The 25,597-nt window shown below is 45.7% G+C and overlaps 1 pseudogene; it reads right to left on the minus strand.

The window, feature by feature from the left end:
- Positions 1-3,345: 3,345 nt before the first annotated feature.
- On the minus strand, positions 3,346-21,536 carry LOC123115039 (BTB/POZ and MATH domain-containing protein 1-like; annotated as a pseudogene).
- Positions 21,537-25,597: the final 4,061 nt, after the last annotated feature.

Below are 25,597 nucleotides of genomic sequence, written 5' to 3' on the forward strand. Positions count from 1 at the left end.
AGGTACTGATAGGAAGATATTATTTAACAAACTTTTTCCTACTGCCAACCTTGATAACATCATTATCTTCATGTTGATAACTTACTGTTCTAAACTCTGATAACTTCTTTTCTTTTTGTTTCCCTATAATATTTCTTTCCATCATTCCCAACTCTGATAACTCACTTCACTTTTGTTCTAGACCACCCCACCAGCCCTGAATTTGCTACACCAGTTATTCAACCTCCCTATGGTAATCATTCAGCCAGTGTGACTCCTAAATCATACATTCGGAAAGTTAGGGTAAGCCGCCCATTGCAATTCCTTCTGCCTCCATATTGTGGCATCACAGCATCTGCACTCGAAGAGGTTATTTACGCAGAAGTTATCAAGCACACCACTGATTCAGTTGACTCCAAGATAAAAGAAGAAATGACATTTACTGTTTATCTTTTCTCTAGTATTATGATCCCTCACCATCAAAACATTTGCTTATATACTTTTTTTTCTTTGTTTGCTTTTCAGTATTAGGGCTATTGACATCGATGGGCGGTGGGTCACATTGGAGGAGCTCGCTAATAGTGTGATAGAAGGTGGTCAAATTTCGAATAATATTGCAGAGCTTCACATCCAAATTATTTCTGATTCTGTACCCCCAGGGAAGATCATCTTTCCATGGTTGGTGTCAATATATCTTCGCATACATGATATGATGAGCAGGTTCCTAATCAAACATTTCCGTCGTGATGCAAACTACATACTTAGTCACCAAAATCAGGTACAATTTTTTACGTAAACTACATACTTTTCTTCTTTTAAATCTTACAAGCTGCTTTTTAGTGGGTCTAACATTCAATTTTATTAGGCTCTTCTTTTGGTTTTGTCAGACATCGTACCTTTAAAGAATTTTAGCTTGTACCTAGTTATGTTACTTTTCAGTGGTACCTTTCATGTATGCCTACTGGTAACATATGTTGTCAGTGTCCTGATAACTTTGCCTTTTTAACTGTAAATGCATTGATAACTTCCTGTGTTCATGTGTTCACATTTTTTCTTTCCGTGGTAACTTTCATGTATGCCTACTGATAACATATGTTGTCAGTGTCCTGATAACTTTGCCTTTTTAACTGTAAATGCATTGATAACTTTTTGTGTTCATATGTTCACATTTTTCCTTTCCGTGGTAACTTTCATGTATGCCTACTAGTAACATATGTTGTCAGCGTCCTGATAACTTTGCCTTTTTAACTGTAAATGCATTGATAACTTCTTGTGTTCATGTGTTCACATTTTTTTAACAGCTACTGTTTCCAACACTGCACAAGTTGGGACCTCTACCAATGGACGAGCATTGGTATGTCTTGTGCCTTAATCTCAAGGCAAAACGATTTGAAGTTGTTGATTCTCTTCGTCCACAAGATAGCCCTTCGCTCATCACACAGGCGACGAAGCTTATGAATGGCATTAAAAAAGCCTGGTTGATTGCGTACAAGGACTCAGGTAAGCAGATCCAAGACTATGATCTGGTGTACATCGATGTGTTCAAACAGAACAATGGGTTAGTTTTTTTGCTAGTACTCCATCATTTTTTTCCATCCGAATACCCGGTAACTTAGTAGTGTAGCATTTTAAAAGTTTGTTCACCTTTTTGCTTATCTTATTTTGCTATTTAACACATTTTTTATTTTTTTTCCTTTCAGCACTGATTGCGGTTTCTTCGCGTTCAAGAACTTGGAGTTCTGGGATGGTAAAAACATCCCGACAATAACTAAGGAGCAGATCCCGGCGCTGAGGAAGATATTGACAAGCATGTGGCTGGACCAACCTCTTAACAAATGCACGCAATGGCGCTATCACTTGTTCAATAAGGATTAATTGATGTGAGAAATTTGCACCAATATAAGTTTTATGTTTAAGATCGATGATAGTTTTATACATTTTTTTCTTGGCTGATTACTATCTTTTTTATACATTTTTGCTGATAACTTATGATAGTCAATGTTGATAACATACTATAACATGTGCTGGTAACTTTCTTTTTCATTGTGTCATAACATTTTGCTCACAAACAAAGAACATAACTAATCTCATTCTCATTTCTGAAAATCCCCATTACATTCTGGACTTGAACTTACATGTTTCAGTTCTGATAACATACTACAACAGGTGCTGATAACTTTCTTTTTCATTGTGTCATAACATTTTGCTCACAAACAAAGAATGATAACTAATCTCATTCTCATTTCTGAAAATCCCCACTATATTCTGGACTTTAACTTACATGTTTCAGTGCTAATAACTTTTCATTACATGGTATCTCGATACTGTTTTACACAATAAAATGGGTAAAATTGATAAGTAAAATCTCTAACTTGCATTTCAATGCCCATCTAACTTGCATTTCTCAGTGCGGGATGGGTGAAGTACATTTGCGTTTATCATGATCTGTCGACCCGCAGACTCTACACTTCCTCTCTTTTTTTGGCTTTGCAATGTCAAATGGGAGCTGGAATCTTTTCTCTCTCGGACGCCCTTTTGTAGTAGACTTTGGTGGGTCTAGTGTCACTCTTGTGTTTGATGATTGGGATCCCTCGGTATGTGAGCCATTGAACTAGAAAATATTGCCAGACACATGCGTGACAGGAATGCTTCCTTGATGCGCTACTGGGACACCTTCAGTGGCACTAGTCCCTGGTGGTGAAGAAAACATGTGTGCTTCTTTTCCCTCATCTTTTTTCCTTTCTTGCTTTCTTTAGCTGCCTCTTTTTTAGTGCATCCATGTCGTCTCTGAAAGCATTAACATGTTTCCTTGCCAATGCCATCCCTTCATCAGTAGTGCAAGCGTCTTTTGCTTGTTCCTTGAAATCATTCAGAATAGATGTATATCTCATGATATTTTTTTCCTTCCTCTGTCATACCCTTCTTAACTGTTGGCTGTTGGTAATCAGGCTGAACAAGATCCTCTTCTGGAACCCATGTCCACCTATCCAGGATATACCTCCTCGGTATCTCGTAGACTCCAATCTGTTCCATTACTTGTAGTATGTGTGCGCACAATAGCCCATCGCGATCAAACTTGCAGCAAGTGCATGAGTATATCCCTTCATCCTTGTTCTCCTGCACATGGTAGTCCCTATCCCCATACTTTGGTAGTATGCCTCGGAGTGACCACATCCTGAAGGTTCCATCTTGCAAAGTGTCGCATCCGTAAGCAGTCTTTAGCTTCATCTCTACCTGGAACTTGGAGAACAGATTTTGTGTGTATATCCCTCGCATCTGTAACTCGATTGGGTTCAATGAATACATGTCTGCCTCTTTGTAAATTGTGTTCACTTGCTCTTTCGCCACAGCCACCATTACTTTCTCCTAGATTGCAGTGTATTGAGTTGCGAATTCAATCAATGATTTGTTGGGGTTCACGTACTTCTTGAGCACAGCATTGAATCCCTCGCTCTTTGCAGTTGTCTGCAAGAATGGAAAGAAATGCTTCATGTAATACACCGGGGCCCAACATTTCCTATTTTCCCACAACCAGTGAAAATGTTCATTGTCGGTCTGCCCATATTTATCCATCATTGCCCACCATTTGTTTTCAAACTCTTTCTCTGCGATACACAAAACATGAGACAATTACATACACAATCAGTGGTAATTAAAGTACAAGAATGCTGGTAACTTTTCTTAGTTATTAGATGGTAACTTTATTGAACATTTTTTTCCAGATCTGGTAACTTTTCTAAACCAATAGTTAGTATCAAATATGTAACTGCCCCCTGGTAATATAACCAACAAGATCATGGTAACTTGTGTAGACCCACACATGGTAACTTGTGCATCACATATATTCATATGACTTCTCAAGTTTGTTGCATGGTAATTAAAATGGGTCAACAGATTAGGTACGTACCAGTCAAGCTGTTGTCGACACAGTCTTTGAACGCTTTGTTTAGTGGTTTATCATCAGCCATAAGTTTTCCAAGTTTCTCTTGCGGCTTCTTCATTATATGCCAGCGGCAATTTCTGTGTATTATGTTCAAGAAGACCTCATCGATCGCACTCCTCATTGCAAAGTCCTGGTCTATGATAATGTTTTTAGGGGCAACACCACCCATTGCATAGAGGAATGTGTTAAACAGCCACACAAAGTTTTCCTTTAGTTCGTTTCGAACGAAGCCACACCCAAACTGGATGGATTGACCATGGTTATTAATTCCAATGAATGGTGCACATGACATCTTGTACATGTTTGTCATGTATGTTGTGTCAAACGACAAACAGTCATTATACTTCGCAAATGCCCTGCGTGATGCACCATCTATCCAGAACAAGTTCTCAACCATGTCCTCATCATGAAGTTTGATTCTCTAGTAGAAATATGAATCTTTGGCCCTCATCTCTTGGAAGTATGCAATTGTGTTTCCAACGTCCTTGTGTCGGTGCTCTAAGCGGAACTTAGCTCGTTGATTAGCAATGTCTTGTGTCGTGTAGGGTACGTCTTTAGCGCTCCCGTAGAACCATGACATCAGTTGCATCTGCCTCGCAGTCTCAAAGTTGCATCCGTGAAGAACCCTCAAGAAGTCCTGCTCCTCCTTCGGAATGTACCGATGTGATGATAAGAACTTTGTTAGGGAGACTCGAAACGGTCAACAGTCCACCATGCATCATCATGGGATAGGTACATGTGCGCTTCACATTCAGTCCTAACAACTTTCTTTTTTTCCTCTTCTTGACAATGTTGGCTGGGTTTTCCACATCTTGCAGCTCATCCCTGTCCTTGCGTCGTTTGCCATATTTTGTACAAACTAGTAGCACCCTGCTTATAGTTCCATCGACCCTCTCTTTCTTGAATTGCTGCCTAATTGCAAAGCCAGTCCTGCGCGCGTAGGTGCTGTAGTGGTCACGTGCGCTCTTCATGGTGTCAAATTTTGTCCCTTGTAAAGGTGGCTTAGGTGTGGAATATGCCTCCATGTTGCTGCCTTCCATATCAGCATCGATCCCAGCAGATTCTGGAGTTGCTGGTTCACTTATTGTCTGCTCTCCAAGTCTCCCAGCTCTTGTGCCTGCATTTGTTCCAGCACAATGTGCACTTGCTCCACCACTGGGCAAGCTGTTGTTTGCGCTGATTGCCCGAGCACCTGCACTTTGGCCTGGTAGATTAGTGAAATATTACATGATAAATAACAATTTTCCATCATGGTAGTTTTCTGAAGATTCAGTGAATGTATCTTTCTTTTCTGCCTAAACAACCCTGGTAATTTGCATACTCTGAACCTGGTATTATGAGTGCACCAATGCTGGTAATTTTCAAACCCACTTCAACTGTAAAGCATTCTTTTTTGCCTAAAAAACCCTGGTAATTTGCATCTTCTGAACATGGTAATATGTGGGCACCAATGCTGGTAAGTTTCAAACCCACTTCAATATTAAAGTACTTCTTTCTGCCTAAAAACCCTTGTAATTTGCATTTTTTTTGGACCTGGTAATATGTGTGCACCAATGCCGGTAATTTTCAAACCCACTTCAATAGTAAAGTATAAGACTGGGTTTTTCATTCCATGATGATATGTAAACAGTAATGTTGGTAATTTTACTTGTCCCCATGATGTTTGGGTATGTTGAATTGCTGCTTGGTGTGCGCGCTGCATCGCCTTCTTCATGCATTCTACCTCCTCCTCCATCCTCTGCATTATCTCCTTTGCTAGCATCCATTTATCTACTCCTGCTTGATTTGTTTTTACGTTTGCACGTTAGTATACATTTACACGTGTTCACTCTTTTTTTGAAACTCATTGTTTTGTTTACTCTTTTACATAGGTGTTCGAAGGCAAGAATCGCAGGGGTGATTGGGAAGAACACTAAACAGGACAATTACAGTACAACATGAGCATCTCCATTAAAAGGCAGCAATTTTCTTTATCCAATGTTAGTACTTAGCTAAAGTGGATGATATCTTTTACTATGTACAAATTGATAACTTGTTTACTTCATGCAGTATACCATTCTTTGTAGACTGAAAAAATGAACCTTTTTTGCAATGCATCTTCCATTGTATGAGAGAATGATTTTTGTGGTCAATAAAGGTTCCTCTTTCCTATATTTTTGTCTTTATTTTTCCATGGTGGACACAAAATCTATGTTTAGTGTAGCAAGGGAATGGGGTTTTTTTGGGTACTTTGTTTTGTTGCATAAAGTTGGTAACAAAAACTACGGGGGGCTGGTAATTTTGCACTTAGTTGGTTGGTAAGTCACTGCAATAGGCAAAATTATGAGAGAAGTCTGCATATTCTGTTTTCTAGATGTGAAAGGATTGTAATTTTTGCACATATTGGGAGGGGGGGTGGGGGTGGGGTAAGTCTTTGTATTAAGCAAACGAAAGCAAATTTTTTTGGAGATTTTGGATGAGTCTTTGATTCTTACCAGGGTGAGGTGATGTTGCCTGGTGATTTCTTTGTCGTATCCCTGGTAATTTCCACCGCTTCCCTGATGATCTCCTCTTGTTTGATCCAGATCTGGAGGAGGGGTAGGTCTTTGGTGTTGCTTTTGAGCAGCTGTGTAGGGGGGAGGGGGTGGGGGTGACTGGTGGGGAGCGGCGTGTGGGGGGAGGGGGGGGGTGAGAGAGGGTATACTTGCGTGGGAGGTAAGGGGGTGGGGGAAACTTGCTATCTGGAAAGTGCGTCGCGGGGGGATGGCATTTTCTGCTGGGCCTTGTAAAGCGATCGGCTTGGTTAGCTGGCGGGATGATCGGCCTGGTTAGTTGGCGGGTTGAATCAAGGTTGTCTCAAAAAAAAGCTGGCGGGTTGATTGGCCTGGTTAGCTGGCGGGGTGATCGACAGGTATGGTGAATTTTCTATCGGGCACACTGTTGCCAAATATCACTGTCCTTCTTTCTTTGCGTGTGAACAGTTTTTGTTTTTTTGTTTTTGTGTAGAACTGCTTTTAAATCTCAGCCATCAATCTCTATGGTTAACATAAAATTAAGGGATATAAAAAGATGACTTATTGAGAACTATGGAAGCCTTAATACTGTATTAGGTAAAGACTAAAGATAAAGATATGAACACGCCTAGCTCGGGAGTGACTACTATATATGTACTCTTTTTTTTGCGAAAAGACTACTATATATGTACTATATCAAAATATCATGACTACCGAGTACCAACTACAGACACAAGAAATTTGAATACACGCACTGGTCTCAAAATAATAGTTTTGTATGCATTAAACCCCGGGTTTGAAAAGAAAAACTGTATACCCTCTATGAAATTAACCTCAAAATACCCTCGTTTGTGCACTCAAGCAATTTCTTCCGCTCCCTTACCTTACCTCCGTTAAGGTTAGAAACGGCAAGCCTTACGTCCTTTTGGCTGTGAGACTGCACTGCAAGGCTCAGCGACAAACTTGTCTCTACGGGAGCAGCTTCTCGGCAGGTGGATCGCGAGCACCTGCATCTGGAAGAACTATGTACCTACTCTAATGAGCGCAGATTCAGACGAGGGACTAGTGACTCGCATCTCTGTCCTTTCTTCTGTAGTGCTGAAACTTCTCAACCCAGCAAGCTTCTCCGGCCTCCTTGGGAAAATCTGCTTAGCCTTTGCCCGGGCTGTGTAAACGTGTACGTGTTGAGTACGTTAGCACATACCATGTGTGGTTAGTGCGTGTATGTGTTCATCTCTGATTCTACATGGAAACCAACCCAATGTATCACTAATATCTGTGATACAAATACATGTCAAGGCCTACCACATCGGTACGGCAAAAATTCTCTTTGACTGGCAAGACATCTGGGACATTGATCAACCAATCAAACAAAGTTCGCTCGCTCCACGGTCGTCATTGCGGTCCCGTGGAACATTTGCCAGGAGGATGAGAAACTGGACATCACCACTCAGAGATTCGCTGATGATTTGATACTTTGGTCTAACCGCAGCTCCAGACCTCCAGTGTAGATGGTATGTCCTTGATTAGGAATTGGAGTGCAATGTTGTTGTACTCTGTTTTTCTCTCTCTCTTTCCTTCCTTTCTCACCTCTCTTTGAAATAACTGTTAATCTGGTTGTATAGTTTTTATTTTCACATATTGATTCAGACCGGCGTAAGCCTGCCCGTAGCACTGTCAAACTTAACCTCAGTTTTAAAGCAAAAAAGTGTAAACAGTAGTTTCCAAAACCACAGTGTTTGCCGGAGGACTGGAGGAGTACTGTGAAGACATTGCAATTGAACAAAGCAACAAAGATAAATAAAAGGGGGAGCTAGTTGAAGGCTTAATACTTCTGGAGTGATTGTTCATCTAATTAGCACGAATAGTTCTTGCTTTGCACATGCTTGTCATGCTGTTAATAATTCTCCCAAATGACACAGTGACCAGACAAAAAACAGACCGAGAAGCATCCTAGTAATAAGAAAAGAGGGTTTTTATGGTACCCTATACTGCTACTAGGGAGGCAACAGTATATGTGTAATACCACTGTTGATCACAAAGGGAATTGCTCTGGTGGGCCAATACTTCTGAACGACCAGGACACAAGCAGGTTGAGCCATGCCTGGGCGAGCATTTTTTGTATTAATTTTCATAAATATTATGCTGGATAAAAAAAATTCAAAAATAATACACCGTCGGCCCGCTGCAAGCCGACTGGGCCTAGTCGGCCCACAGCAGGCCGATTGGATTCCAGTCGGCCTACAGCTGGCCGACTGGCCCCTGTCGGCCCACTGTGGGCTGATTGCGTCCTGTCGGCCCACTGTGGGCCGACTGGAGCTAATTGGCATAAAAAATATATGTTTAAAAAAAATGTTAATCATGTAATACAATATATATTCAAAACATATTTTTTATGTCAATATTTTTGCATATATATTGTACATTTTTTGTATACATCAGGAATATTTTTTTATACACGTTTAACATTTTTTAATTACATGATTAACATTTTTTAAAACATATATTTTTATGCCTATTTTTTTGCAAAAACAATTAGCCCACAGCGGGCCAATTAGCTCCAGTCCGCCCACAGTGGGCCGACAGGACCCAATCAGCCCACAGTGGGCCTACAGAGGCCAGTCGGCCAGCTGTAGGCCGACTGGAATCCAATCGGCCTATTGTGGGCCGACTAGGCCCAGTCGGCCTGCAGCGGGCCGACGGTGTATTATTTTTGAAAAATATTTACCCAGCGTAATATTTATGAAAATTAATTAAAAAATGTATTATTTTAAAAAAAATTAGCCATGGTTGTCGATCTCACAACAAAGGCACACGAGCAGCTCCACGTCCCGCGAGATGCGGCTAAAGTAGAGGTTCCCCCATGCTCCCGCACTCACCTAGACGCAGATCTTCTGGCGTCAGAAGACTGGCACATCTTGCACATCCTGGCCTCATCGTCGACGGCGGCGAGCTCGTCTGCGGCGCAGGGTGGTTTGGCATGCACTGCCGACATGCATGAGGCACAATAAGCGTGATGCTAGGGTGAGGATGGGACGCACGGCGACGGGCCATAACGTCATAACCACAGAAGCATCAGTCCACGATCACGACGGATTAAGGGGAGGCGGCCCGGCCGGCAGGTGCACAGTCGAAGGGGAGACGAGCGTCCGGAGAAGTCTGCCGGAGATGCAGACTCGCCAAATAATAAACTGCAAGCGCGTATACCGGTGGAAGAGAGACACGCAGTACTAGCAATACTGCTGATCCGTTTTCACCGGTACAGATATCTAACAAGCCTTGGATCTTTGACATTGGATGGCCTGTATTCAATATAGGGTATCATAAAAGAGCTCTAAGAAAAAGACTCAAAATACTAATACTAGTATTAGATAGCATGCGTTCTTTAGTACTCCCTCTCGAAGGAAATATTAGAGCGCTTAGATCACTAAAGTAGTAATCTAAACCCTTTTATATTTCTTTGTAGAGGGACTATATATCATTTTGGGCATATGATAGCGAATGACATGCGTGCACTGAAACCCCTCATGTCCATGCCCTAGACTTTGTTGTCCCAAATTAACCAGCAATAACCTTGGATATGAGGAGATCTTTCATAATAGCAGGGAAGGTCTTTGTTAAGTACTCAAATCCCTCAGACTCCCTGACCGCATTCAGATTGGTGAGAGAGTCCAAGAACACCAAGCACGCCTTCTTAAGCCCATGGCAGTGCACTACCGGACTCGCGGTCTATGCCTACGGCCACGGGCCGTCGGCATAGCTCTATGCCGACGGCTGCCGTCGGCATAGACCCGTCAGTCTAGATCACGTCAGCGTACTCCTGTCAGACCGTCAGCATAATAATGCAGTCGGCATAGGGGGGTATGCCGACGGCCCTGGCGCAGCCGTCGGCGTAGTTTTCCGTCTGACGGCAACGGACGGTGCCGTCAAAACTGCTGGCGGCTCAGGAGGCGACACGTGGCAAAGATATGCCTACGGCAAAGCCGTCGGCATAGGTTAAATCTATGCCGACGGCTTTGCCGTAGGCATATCTTTGCCACGTGCCGCCCCCTGGTTTAACCTGGCGGCAGGGCTATGCCTACGGCAAAGGCGTCGGCATAGATATAAATATATGCCGTAGGCATAGGCCTGCCACGTGTCGCCTCCTGGTGGCTCCTGAGCGTATCTATGCCGACGGCATTGCCGTAGGCATAGTTTTTTTCCCCTGTTTTCTCTTTTCCAATTCATTTGACAACATTTCAAAACAGAATAATATGAAATATGACAGTTCATCAACATCATTTAAACATAGTCAAGTTCATCATCTAAAGATCATCACCGGCGAAAGTCCACGAACATAAGAGTAGTGCAAGACATGAAACATCATAAAAGTTGAAACATGAAAGACATGGCACAACGGCCGCATACACGGAATCATCATCGACATCAAGCACCACCGAGTCCACCTCCGCCAAAACCACCACCACCACCGAGTCCACCTCCGCCAAAACCACCACCTCCGCCAAGTCCACCTCCGCCAAAACCACCACCAAGTCCACCTCCGTCAAAACCGCCACCGCCAAGTCCTCCTCCGCCAAAACCGCCACCGTGACCACCATCACTCTGCCAGATCAGAGTGACTGGGGTCGACGGAGCAGGAGTCGAGCCACCGGTCCCCTACATGTTTGAAAGAAGATTCTAACGGTAAATATGACATGATAGTGTTGAATGAACGAGAACTAGTTTGTCATTAGTTAGGCAAATTTACTAACCGGAGTATCACCGCCTAGTGCCAGCCATTCCTCGAACGTGGGAATGTGTGGGGCGTCTCCCGCAGGTGGTGGTGGGGGTCCAACTTGTGGTGGCTCCGTGCGGTTAGTCCAAGACGCCAACATACCCTGGATGTTAGTTAAACAAGTCCACTTAGAAACAAGCCGTGATCAACAAAGTCAGAAGGAATGAAAGTGCAAATTTGAGCTTGGTTTAAGAGGGAAAAACTAACAGCCATCACTTGACAGCTGTAATCATTGTTTGCCTTCACTCGTTGCAAGTACTCCCTCACCTCAATATGCCTATGCTCGAGAAAGGCCTGATATGCCTACAAAATTGAGGTTGTTTCTAAGTGGGCAGTGATGAAAATAAACTAAGAAAAATAGAGACAAAGAAGATAAGGGGAAGTACTTACAGCACGTTGGCGGACTAAGGGAGGCTGCGAACGCCCCGTACTCTCTAACGGGCTCGGGTTGGTAGCTCGAAGCCGTGTGTATGAGATCGACGGAGTGATCAAGCCATCGAAACACGGATACAGGCCATGGGACTTACCCTGGATGGCCACCACCGCCGTGTCGTCGATCTGAGACAGGGCGACCTCAGGAACGGGAACATCCGGATGCAACTTCTGATAGGTCTGAGTGTAAGACTCTAGGTGTTTCTCGGTGTTGCCGTAGTACTGGCTCTCGCCCTCCTTGCGATCACTCCGCTCGCGGGCCAGCTTCCACGACTCAATGTCTGAGAGCGGCCTCTGCAACTTGTCCTCCTGCAACATCAAACAGAAGTTAGCCATACATAAGAACATGACGGTAAAGAAGAACCAAAATGCATCTTTCATATAGATATACCTTCATGTCCTTGAAGCCCCAGTGGTTCCTGTTTCCTTGGCCTTGTGTCCCGTCTTTTCCACGGTTAGCCCGGGCCTTGATGCTCTTGGCAACAAACTCTGGATCGTCACCGACCCACCTATCCACCAAACACGCCCATCCGTCATGCCTTCCATAGCACCAACGAGGAACAACCTATGAAAATTTTGGAAGCATGACATGTGAGCACGAAACATATAGTTGACTCCTTGAAACAATGAAAAGTCTGTAATAGTTACCATCATGAACTGCTCCCTGCTCATGGTAATTTTTTGCCTCTGTGCTTGAGTTTTGGTCATCTTTTGTTGCAGGTAGATGTGGTAGTACTGTGAGACGGCAACCCAACGCACCTCGTACTATAACTGACGAGCTTTCTTCTTTGCAGACGCAAGTAAGACCACGTCGGCTCTGGCCTTGTGCTCGTCAAGAACTCTATAGAGTTGCTGCAATCATGCATAAACCAGAAGCAAACAAGGCATGAGTTGAGTGATTCAATGATAAACTTTGAACGAAACTAAAGACAAGTGATTCAAAAGGGAACTTACCCAAAATTTGGTGATCACGGCCTTAGCGGCCGTCCCGTACTCTGCGTTGTTGCAAGCCTCGTAGTGGGCCTAGCTTGTGGCCAAAACACGCAGCTGTGGGTCCCTGTCTGGCCGCGGGCAGAATAGGCCAGGCCAAAACTGCTTCAATAGGATAGTGAGAAGGCCGTTTGGTTTACGGCCCTTTCCGCGAAGGATCCAGTTACTCCAAAAGAATCAAAGGGTTGCCATGTGTACAATAAAAAAATGTTGTCATGTGTTGAAAGTATGATTGAGATGCACTTACTCTGTCCCCGCAGGTTCAATGAGCCACTTGTGCACCTCGATAGAAGGTGGTGTAGGTACTCCGGCATTACCACGCAGCCACCCCTACGGAGCACCCGGTGGCAAGTCACCCCACAACTCGGGGTCAACCTCCCCTCCACCCTCCTCGCCCTCCTCCTCACCCTCCTCCTCGGCCTCCTCCTCCTCGGCCTCCTCCTCCTCACCCTCCTCCTCCTCGACATCAGGAATATACTCCTCCTCCTCAGACTCAGAAGCTGCATCAGCATAGGAGGGCATCGAAGAAGACCCTCCTATTTCGGACACGGCCCGGAGTTTTTTGGCCCGGTTGCCTCTCCCCCCACCTCCTTGTCCTCTAGGGGCTCTCCCCCCACCCCCTCCTCCTCTAGGGTCTCCTCCCCCGACTCCTCCACCTCCCTGTGAGGTGCCATCCTCGCGTAGTCGGGAGGGAACCTTGTGGGCTCGTCCACTCCGAGTAAGTCCTCCTTTGAGTTTACTGAGGAAACTGGCACCGCTGGACTTGCCCATGATTAGCAAACCTGCATTGAGAAGAGAATAAACAATTAGTAAGGATATAAAAAAACAAGCATACAGGAAAGACATTAATAACGGAAGAGAACATTATTAAAAGAACATACATTTTCTAGAACCCATATGAATCATCACTATTGTAATCTATTTGTCGACCGGTCTCATCATCACTATCCCGCATATCTTCTTCGTTGTCTGATGGAGGTGGAGGCTCTTCCTCATCGTCAGCGTCAGCGTCTTCATTTAACTTTTCAAGCATAATTATGTCTCTTTGATTCACAACTGCTTCACCATCAATCCGGGCGCCGTCGTCGTTTGGGTCCAGGTCAACATAACCCAAGTCATCATCCTCCTTGTTTCGGACCACGTCATCATGTTCCTCTTGAAAAAACACTCCCTCGTATGTCATGGGGTTTATGTTGTATTAATCATCATCGTTCAGGTCCGGTAGCTTACCATGTGGCGACACCTTGAACACAACTTCCCAACCCTTTAGGTACTCTTTCTGGCATGGGTAAGGCAGATAATATACTTGTGTGGCCTGGGTAGCGGCGATAAAGAGATCAGCTCCAGCATAGACGGTTGATGGTTTAACTTCAACTAAACCAACGGAAGGCGTATGTCTCAGACCCTTTTTGGGGTCGAACCATCGGCATATGAACACAGTGAGACTTAGGTGTTTACGGCCACATTTGAATGCCTCACCATCAATTTTTTTAGCAAGATCATCATGATGAAATAACCACTTATCGTATCCCAAATTTGAAGCACATCTCACATAGCTACTTAACAACATCACAAACTGAAAATAAAATCTTCGTTAACAATTTTATGAACTAAGTGACTCAAGTTGCTTTTTTAACTATGATAATTCATTTTGCCGAGATTCATCCATCTAGCAACCTAACTGTAGCAAAATAATTCCTTTTGCCGAGATTCCTCCATCCATCTAAGATACATACAACATTCATCCATCTAGCAACCTAACAACATCCAACATCCATCCATGCATCCATTCATGCATCCAACAATAGCTAAATAATGCAAAAAAATTAAAAAAAAAGGAGTGTTAGCTCACCGGGCATAGAGGCGTCACGCTGGTGGAGTTGGAGGCAGGGGCCGGCGGTGGAGGTGAGGGGAGGGCCGGGGCGGAGCTGGGCCGGCCGGGGAGGGCCGGGGAGGGCCGGGACACAGCAGGGGCGCGGGCCAAAGGGGGTCGGCCGGTCGGACCAGCTAGCAGGGGGCCGGCCAGGCTAGGGCATGGGCCGGCCGGGGCGGCGTCCACGCACGGCGGCCGGGGTCGAGGAGGGAGGGGCGGGGGCGGCTGGAGCGAGGGAGGGCGGGGGCGGCTGGAGCGAGGGCGGCGCCGGCTGGAGCGAGAAGGGGCGGCGGTAGGGGACGAGAGGTGGGGTGGGATGGGGCGGCGGCGACGCGGGTGGGGCGGCAGGGGGTGCGGGCGAGGAGAGTGGGCGGCGGCAGGGGGCGGGGGAGAACGCGGCGGCGGCGCGGGTGTGGAGGCGCGCGGCGGCGGCGACGAGAGGCGCGGGTCGATTTGCTATCGGGCGAATGAGTGGTGGAGGTGGTCGGCATAGGTACCGATGCCACGTGGCACCTATGCCGACGGCTTAGCCGTAGGCATAGTTATATATTTTTTATTTTTTTAATGTTTTTAATAGCTTATATTTTTTCTTCTTTCTGTTTTTTATTTCATATAAATTTTTGATGTTTTTATAGTCATCAGTTATATTTTTTATATTTTTTAATGTATTATTATTTCGTATGCATTTTTAATGTTTTCTTAACGCTGCTCGGCCCTCTCCTCTCCCGAAACCACACAGAGGGGAGGTGAAGGCGCCACGTGGCATATTTTTTTCTGCAACAACTTTTATACATGTTTAACATTTTTAAAAAAATATTATTAACTGTCTTCAAATATATTTTTATTGTATATTATTTTCATACGCATTGAAAAGTTTCGTTTACATATAAAATGAGGGACCGACGCGTCCGTTTCCCCCCTACAGGTGCCGGCGGCGGCGCCGTCCGTGACGGGGGCCACACCCCGGAGATGCGTGCCGCCTCTTCGGACATGCCACAACACCACCCCGCATGTATGAGGGCCCGGTACGACGCTCCGGTGGCATTGCTACACCCCCCAGGGCCCCCGTCCCGGCTAACCCTGTACCGTTTGACCATGGGATCTAGCCCTTTGACTTCCCACGGACGGGCTTTGACCAGTGGACCTCTCCACTCGGTTGTGTCAGGTCGGCCCAGAGGGACACCGGGGAGCAACATCCGGGCCAAACCCATAGCTACATCCACTCTGTGTAGACCCGACGCGTCCGTTTCCCCCCTCCAGGTGCCGGCGGCGGCGCCGTCCGTGAGGGGGGCCACGCACCGGAGACGTGTGCCGCCTCTTCGGACATGCCACAACACCACCCCGCATGTATGAGGGCCCGGTACGACGCTCCGGTGGCATTGCTACCTCCCAGGGCCCCCGTCCCGCCTAACCCTGTAGCGTTTGACCACGGGATCTAGTCCTTTGACTTTGCACGGACGGGCTTTGACCAGTGGACCTCTCCACCCGGTTGTGTCGGGTCGGCCCAGAGGGACACCGGGGAACAACATCCGGGCCAAACCCACAGCTACATCCACTCTGTGTAGACCCGACGCGTCCGTTTCCCCCCTCCAGGTGCCGGCGGCGGCGCCGTCCGTGAGGGGGGCCACGCACCGGAGACGTGTGCCGCCTCTTCGGACATGCCACAACACCACCCCACATGTATGAGGGCCCGGTACGACGCTCCAGTGGCATTGCTACCCCCCAAGGGCCCCCGTCCCGCCTAACCCTGTAGCGTTTGACCACGGGATCTAGCCCTTTGACTTTGCACGGACGGGCTTTGACCAGTGGACCTCTCCACCCGGTTGTGTCGGGTCGGCCTAGAGGGACACCGGGGAACAACATCCGGGCCAAACCCACAGCTACATCCACTTTGTGTAGACCCGACGCGTCCGTTTCCCCCCTCCAAGTGCCGGCGGCGCCGCCGTCCGTGAGAGGGGCCACGCACCGGAGACGTGTGCCGCCTCTTTGGAGATGCCACAACACCACCCCACATGTATGAGGGCCCGGTACGACGCTCCGGTGGCATTGCTACCCCCCCAGGGCCCCCGTCCCGGCTAACCCTGTAGCGTTTGACCACGGGATCTAGCCCTTTGACTTTGCACGGACGGGCTTTGACCAGTGGACCTCTCCACCCGGTTGTGTCGGGTCGGCCCAGAGGGACACCAGGGAGCAACATCCGGGCCAAACCCACAGCTACATCCACTCCGTGTAGACCCGACGCGTCCGTTTCCCCCTTCCAGGTGCCGGCGGCGGCGCCGTCCGTGAGGGGGGCCATGCACCGGAGACGCGTGCCGCCTCTTCGGACATGCCACAACACCACCCCGCATGTATGAGGGCCCGGTACGACGCTCTGGTGGCATTGCTACCCCCGCAGGGCCCCCGTCCTGGCTAACCCTGTAGCGTTTGACCACGGGATCTAACCCTTTGACTTTGCACGGACAGGCTTTGACCAGTGGACCTCTCCACCCGGTTGTGTCGGGTCGGCCTAGAGGGACACCGGGGAGCAACATCCGGGCCAAAACCACAGCTACATCCACTCCATGTAGACCCGACGCGTCCGTTTCCCCCTTCCAGGTGCCGGCGGCGCCGCCGTCCGTGAGGGGGGCCACGCACCGAAGACGCATGCCGCCTCTTCGGAAATGCCACAACACCACCCCGCATGTATGAGGGCCCGGTACGACGCTCCGATGGCATTGCTACCCCCCAGGGCCCCCGTCCCGCCTAACCCTGGAGCGGTTGACCACGAGATCTAGCCTTTTGACTTCCCACGGACGGGCTTTGACCAGTGGACCTCTCCACCCGGTTGTGTTAGGTCGGCCCAGAGGGACACCCGGGAGCAACATCTGGGCCAAAACCACAGCTACATCCACTCCGTGTAGACCCGACGCGTCCGTTTCCCCCCTCCAGGTGCTGGCAGTGGCGCCGTCCATGAGGGGGGGCACAACGCGGCTGTGAGGGGGGTCACTCTCTAGAGACGAGTGTCGGGCGTTTGCAACTGCCACAAAACTTCTGTCGGCATAGATGTTTTTGATTTTAATAAAATATAAGGATCTATATTTAAAAGAACATGACCGCACATTATTAACGTGCTCGAAAAAATACAAACTATATATATATATATTCATAATATATGAAAAAAAATACAAACTACATATATATATTCATATGTATGTTTATATTTAACATGCTACATGTTAGTTGATATAATAATACATAAAAAAGCATTAAAAAATATGTACGAAAAAAAATCTAACTATGCCGACGGCTATGCCGTTGGCATAGATCCGACCAGCGTGCCGCGGATCACTGACGTGGCAGATATGCCGACGGCAGCCGTCGGCATAGGCTCTGCACGGTGCGGCCTGGATCGATGACGTGGCCTGCGGACCTATGCCGACTGCCCCCCGTCTCGGCCGTCAGCATAGATCTGACGCCGTTAGCCAGGGGTGGCCGGGCCCCACGGGTATGCCGACGTCCTTTGTAAGCCGACGGGAGCTATCGGCGTATATGTAGCTAGGCCGACGGCCATTCTATGCCGATGGGTGCCGTCGGCTTATCTCTGCGTAACCCGACGGCCATTGTACGCCGACGGCCAGAACCAGGCTGTCGGCATATCTCCGAAGAAGCTGACGGTGGCCGTCGGCATTGTTTTGGCCGTCGGGGTATGGCCCTGTTCCGGTAGTGGTGGTGCTGCTCTGCCAGTGCCAAAATGGTCGCCACGGAGCTGGCGTCGATACGATTGCACAGCTTATCTTCACAGATCGGTATGAGCCTCTCCAAACCGTACCTGTCTGCTGCAACAAGCAAGTGCTGAGCCATGGCATACTTATCTAGTTGACTTGTACCAGGCGGTACATCATCAGTGTAGATCAAAGTAAGCAAATTGCTGAACACCTCTGCCTCCATGTCATCTATGTGTATGGCATTTTTGGTGGTGCTCAGTGGCGGAGCCAGAATTTTTGTGAAGCCTGGGCAAACTTGAAACTAAGTTTCTATTCGGGAATGAAAGTTGGGTGTCCGATACACAGCATATAAAATAGCGCTAAACTTTCAAAAAACAAAAACCATCTTAATAATGAAGTAAAAATATAAAAATAGTAGTCATATCAATGAAATTTTAGAGCAGACTAATATATAATATATCAATATTCAGTTTCATAGACCAAAATAAAGTTTTTTTTCGACTGAAGACCAAAATAAAGTTGAGACTCTAGTTCTGTTTCTGGCTGCATATCATTCACAGTTTCACTGCTTGCTTTATTAAGAAAAAAACGTCTTCATCTATGCAATTTAATTATTTGAATTTGGAAATTAGAACTTTGCTTCGGTACACCGTCCCTAAATTTTTTTACGGATTCCGATGTAGATTTGTGGCAACTTTTAAGAGGGTGCACCGAAGAAAACTCTCGAAGTTAACATGTACTCCTTCCGTTTCTAAATATAAGTCAGTTTAGAGATTTTAATACAAACTACATATAGATGTATATAGATGTATTTTATAGTGTAGATTCGCTCATTTGTTCCGTAGTAGTTCGTATTGAAATCTCTAATATGACTTATATTTTGGAACAAAGGAGTACTTTGTGGAACAAATCCCTGAACCAAAAACTTAGGTTCATATGGATAATTCCCCAAGTTTTGACTACAAAATTTAAGCCCTAAATCTATCAATGCAATCTGTAGATGTGGATGAATAGATCAATAAGAATTTTACCAAAGCCGATTAGAATGGAGGGCACGAGTAGACGGGGATGCAAGCCGTTCCTTCCTTCCCGGGGATGGATCCGCTCTGCCTGCCGCCGGCTGCGCGCCTAGTCAAAGCCAGCCAGTCCGTCTCCGCGCGATGCGCAGTTCTGGCGATCCGTGAGCCATAGATACGAACAGCCGTCGACAGGCGAAAGGAGGTGGAGCAATTAGCGAACAACGATGGATTTTTTTGAGGGAGCTTCTAACTGGCGCGTTACGCGCCGCCGAAGGGAACCGGCGCTCACGCGCTCCCTGGCGTGGGCCAGCCCATCTATTTATTTCCTGTTTTCCAAAACGAACAAAAACAGCGGATCTGGTTGCACTCGAACACGCGACCTCAGGTTTGGATTAGCACGCACAAACCAACTGGCCACCAGTTCTCACAAGAAAATTTTAACATCGTTTCCTTCTTTACTTCTTTTCACTTTTCTTTTTCCTTTTTTCATTTTTCTTCTTCTTGGTTCGACGGTTTTATTTTAATTCTTGATTTTTTTACAATTGATGAACTATTTCTCAATTTGGTAAATTTATATTCACCGTGTATTACATAAAATTTCATTGTATTAAGAAAAATGTTCATTGTATATTATGAAAATTGTTCACCTTTGCATATAAAAATGTTCATCGTGTATTATAAAAATGTTCATCGCATATTATGAAAATTTTCAACGTTTTTACTAAATCTTGAATGCGTAAATTGTTCAACACATATATTCATGTTGTTTCAAAAATGTTCATCGTGTATTATTTAAAATGTTCATTGGATATAAAAAACATTCAACATTTTTTTTTCTATTTTGGTTTTGGTTATTCAATGAGTATACAATTGTTCACTATGTTTCTTGATTTTTTTCAGTATATATTACACAATGTTCAATGTGTATTCACAAATTGTTCAACGTATTTTCACAAATGTTCAGTACGTGTCCGAAAATTCTTCAGCGCATATATTCCTATTTTTTTTAAAGTGTTCATCATATATTAAAATAAGTTCATCTGTATTATTTAAAATATTCAGCTTATTTTAAGAAAATCTCAACGGATATCGCAAAATGTTCAACGGATATTACAGAAAACAAGTTCACGTATTTTTTGAGAAAAGGTACAGAGAAAAAAGAAAAAAAAAGAAAAGACGAATACAAAAGAAAAGAAGAAAGAGGAAAGAAGACAATAGAAAGAAACGATGGAACCAGTCACAGTAGATGAGGGTGGCTGGTTGGATGCTGCATTCACGCTGAACAAAGGAAGTCCTGTGTTCGAATCCCACCTCTCTAGCGAAATTTTTGCTGATAGAAAAAAGTAAAGGAAATGGGCTGGCCCAGCGGGGCGAGGGGTGTGTGCGCCCTGTACGGGTTGGCCTTTAAGGGGCGCTTAAGGCGCCGTTTAGGAAATGCCCTTTTTTGGCAACACAGCGATGACCTATCCAGGCGCTAGGCGAGGAGTGGTGGACCTATCCAGGCGCCAGCCCAACATGCCTACATTGCTAGGCGTACCTCCACAAAGCCCAATCTAGCCCAAGTAAATTCTGCCCGGGAAACGTACGAGTAGGCAGGGAGCCCGGGCAAGTGCCCAGGGTGGCCGCGCGCTGCCTCCGCCACTGGTGGTGCTCTCCTTCATGGAACCAAACAATTGTGCTCTGAAAACCGGAGAGCGCGCCGCGAGCACGTACCGGTGCGCCCAGAACGTCTCCCCGCCAACTCGGAATTCGACATCGACGCCCTCCTTGCTTGATAGGAGATCCCCGAAGTGCCGATGCATGTCAGATGGTGGCACCACGATGGATGGTGTCTCCTGCGCGTGAAACTCACTCCGGATAATATCGACCTTGACAGTGAACGAGTCGTCTTTGAGATGCTTTGATTTCTCCAACTCCTCCCTTTTGATGAACTTTTCGTATCCCCGGGATTTGCTCACAGAAAAGTCGTGTGTGCCTCAATGTTGGGTATGGGAATAGGACGGCACCTGCTTTCCGTCTTGCTCGAGTAAGCTGAAACTAAAGTCTGCCTTCACGGTTTCGGTGCGGGTAACGGTATCATCCAAGCAGAGAAAGAGGGATATGAAGTCGGTGTTGTCAGACATCCACCCGTTGGGACAGTAACGCAGGCGCCACGCGCGCCCCCCGACCCGAAAAGGGCAAGATTCGATCTGCTTGCCATTGGGGACTTCCTTGGTGCGCGAGTAGCCAACGATCTTCAGCACGTGATAGCCGCTCACGTCGCCGGCAATGATGGAGGAAGAGGATCCGGTGGCGAGGCCGCTGGTCGAGACGAACGAGGAGGCCAGCATGGTGGAGTGCGTAATCGGCTGGGCTGCTCGCAAACTCGCGATGGCTTAGGGCAGGATGGTGACGGGAGCGGCGTGGGTTTTGGGTGGTGTGACGAGGCGAGGGTGCTCGTATTGTAGAGCAATCGCCTATTTGCGAGACGAGCTACCGTCTCGCAGGCTGCAGCTAATGGGCTGGCCCAATGTAGGTATGTTTGGATCGGTTTTAGTGCGTTTTTTCTTCTTTTGCTTCTATACATTTTTTTCTAAATATTTTTATCTGTTTTTATAGATTTTTCCTTTCTCTGGTTTTGAAATACACATCGATTTATTAATTTTCTTGTATACATATGAACATTTTTTTATACATGTTGAACAAAATTTAAATGTGTGATGAAGATTATATTAAAAACACATTTGAACAGTTTTGAGTAAATGTTAAACATCTTGCAGATACACACCGAACACTTTTCAGATACACGTTGGACATTTTCTTTAATCCATGTGAAACATTTTTCAGATACACCTTGAACAAATTTTTAGTACACGTTGAAGATTTATCTAAATACACGTTAAATATTTTTCGTAAATGCCTTCAACCTTTTTTAAAAGGCCCAAAATATTTCTTAAGTGTTGGAACGTTTCCTAAAATGTCATGAACATTTGTTTGAATGGTATGAAATATTTTTTGCACGGAAACTTTTACATTGTATAAACATTTTTTTAATGTCACAAACAAAATTTTGAAACATGTGACAATTTTTACATGCAACCAACAATTTCTTCACTAGCATGAAATTTTTATTTCAACTGTAAGAACTTTTTCTTCAAGTTGCACTAACCAAATTTCACACTACATGAACATTTTCAATGTGCAGCGAACTTTCTAAAATTTCAGTAAAATAATTTTAGAATTTATCCCACCTAACGATGGACCACGCGGGAATCTCTTCCGATGTGTGGTTTGTTCCTCTCTTCGTCATTTCCAAGACAGAGGTGGTACACATCACCTCGGAAGGCAGCTCGGCAAACAGAGGTTGGATGCATGAGGATGATGTTCAACACACTTTTCATTGAACCAGCTTCAAGACCGACAACCGAAAGGATGTGCAACTCGAAAGGGCTGATGTGGTCCCAGCTTGAAGGCCGGTTCATGGGCTACTGATGGTATCCCGGCTAAGGGGCCTCTCGTGGTGATGGTTCCCGGACTAGTGGGCCGGGCCGAGGACCACCTTTATCGGTTCCGTCCTTGGCCACTTTGGGCAGCCCATGGTAGTATACATGGTGATTCCGCAAGACTTGACGTACAAAACAAGAAGATGGAGTTATGGAGAGTTCTACCTCCTTAGAAGTGGCCGACCTAATTGTGTAAACCCTATGGCCCCGGTATGCTATATAAGCTGAGGGTCGGGCTCGTCGCAGAATACATAAGAATCTCTCGGTACTTTATACTATGTATACACCCCAGCGCAATAAAGCACAAACAGGACGAAGGAAGTTTACTAAAGTATTGTTCTCACAGGAACATGTACGTTAATCCTTTTCTGTTTGCTCGATGTATACTTCATTAAGAATTGTTAATGATTTCTTAATTAACTCATAATGTAGCATCAATCAAGACAATACAAGCATCATGAGCACACACACGACCTCTACACGAGATTAGGACGCACACATCCAAGTCTAACACCAACGCACACATACAACGAAAAAAGAAAAATAAAGAAAACCCGTCCTTTGGAAGTCTTAACAATGCAAACTCCAGCATCCAACAATAATTATCATCATCAACCACCAACAATGACAACAGCCGGACTGTGGGAAAAGTGTTTCAACAACGACACTTCCGAGAAGAAAACGATGCACGAGCACCACCATCGCCAAATCCACTCCTAGAGAATAGAACAAACTACACATCAAAACTGCTAGTAGTAATACTAGAGTTTGTCGTAACTTTCTGGAATGATATTGCAAATAATGATTAAAACCTAATTTTGTGTCTTTGATTTTCTATTCCCACATAAACAGGGAATTATGTTTGCCATTAAGATATCGTTGATAACACCAGGACGGCTCTTTGACACCCCTCTACTATGTGTTGAAAATATGCCCTAGAGGCAATAATAAAATGGTTATTATCATATTTCCCGTTCATGATAAATATTTGTTATTTATGCTAGAATTGTACTGATCCGAAACTTAAATACATGCGTGAATACATAAACTACAATGTGTCCCTAATACGCCTCTACTAGATTAGCTCGTTGATCAAAGATGCTTATGGTTTCCTAACCATACACATGAGTTATCATTTGATAACGGGATCACATCATTAGGAGAATGATGTGATGGACATACGCAACCGTAAGCTTAGCATCAGGTCATTTAGTTACTTGCTACAACTTTCTACATGTCAAGTATCACTTCCTTAGACCATGAGATCATGCCACTCCCAGATACCCGAGGATTACTTTGTGTCCTATCAAACATCACTTCATAACTGGTTGATCATAAAGGTGCTTTATAGGTATCTTCGAAGGTGTCTGTTGGGTTGCATGGATCGAGACTGGAATTTGCCACCCCGTGTGACAGAGAGATATCTCTGGGCCCTCTTGGAGCTCATGTGACTAATGATTTTACTCATGGGATCTTGTACTACGAAACGTGTAAAGAGACTTGCCGGTAACGAGATTGAACTAGGTATGGAGATACCGACAATCGAATCTCGAGAAAGTAACATATCACCGGACAAAGGGAATTGTATACGGGATTGACTGAATCCTTGACATCGTGGTTCAACTGATAAAGATCTTCATGGAATATGTAGGAATCAATATGGGCATCTAGGTCCCTCTATTGGTCATTGACCGGAGAGGAGTCTCGGTCATTATGCATGTTCCGAACCCATAGGGTCGCACGCTTAGCATTCGATAGTGGTAGGGTAGTAGTGAGATATTAATAGCAGAAAGTCCGAAGGTTGTCCGGAGTCTGGAATGGGATCCGGGATATCACGAGGAGATCCAGAGGTAAAGACTTATATATGGATAGCCCTATTTTGGGTACCGAAAAAGTTCAAGGGGATGCCTGCAAATGTACCCGAGGCACCAAAGGGTTTCAAGGGTTCACCGGGGGGTCCATCAGCCCCAGGGACACACGTTGATTGTAGGAAGCTGCCCTGGCCTAGTTAGGTCAGGCGCACCAGCCTCTCGCCAGGCCCATGCGCCAAGGAAGGGCAAACCCTATGGGTGGGAGTCGGCCCCTTGGCTTGGGGGCCAAGCCACCCCTTAGGGCCACCGTCCCCTCCCTTGGAGGAGGGGCCTAGGGCCAGCGCCCCCTCCCCTCACCGCTATTGAAGGAAATATGCCCTAGAGGCAATAATAAAGTTGTTATTTTATATTTCCTTATGTCATGATAAATGCTTATTATTCATGCTAGAATTGTATTAACCGGAAACTTGATACATATGTGAATACATCAAAACACCGTGTCCCTAGTATGCCTCTACTTGATTAGCTAGTTTATCAAATATTGTTAAGTTTCCTAGCCATGGACATGTGTTGTCATTTGATGAACGGGATCACATCATTAGGGGAATGATGTGATGGACAAGACCCATCCGTTAGCTTAGCATAATGATCATTCAGTTTTATTGCTATTGCTTTCTTCATGTCAAAGACATATTCCTCCGACTATGAGGTTATGCAACTCCCGGACACCGGAGGAATGCCTTGTGTGCTATCAAACGTCACAACGTAACTGGGTGATTATAAAGATGCTCTACAGGTATCTCCGAAGGTGTTTGTTGGGTTGGCATAGATCGAGATTAGGATTTGTCATTCTGAGTATCGGAGAGGTATCTCTGGGCCCTCTCGGTAATGCACATCATATGAAGCCTCGCAAGAAATGTGACTAATGAGTCAACTGTGGGATGATGCATTACAGAACGAGTAAAGAGACTTGCCGATAACGAGATTAAACTAGGTATGAAGATACCGACGATCGAATCTCGGGCAAGTAACATACCGATGACAAAGGGAATAACGTATGTTCATATTGCGGTTCGACCGATAAAGATCTTCGTAGAA

This window comes from Triticum aestivum, chromosome 5B (genome assembly GCF_018294505.1).
Source record: "Triticum aestivum cultivar Chinese Spring chromosome 5B, IWGSC CS RefSeq v2.1, whole genome shotgun sequence".
Lineage (NCBI taxonomy): Eukaryota > Viridiplantae > Streptophyta > Magnoliopsida > Poales > Poaceae > Triticum > Triticum aestivum.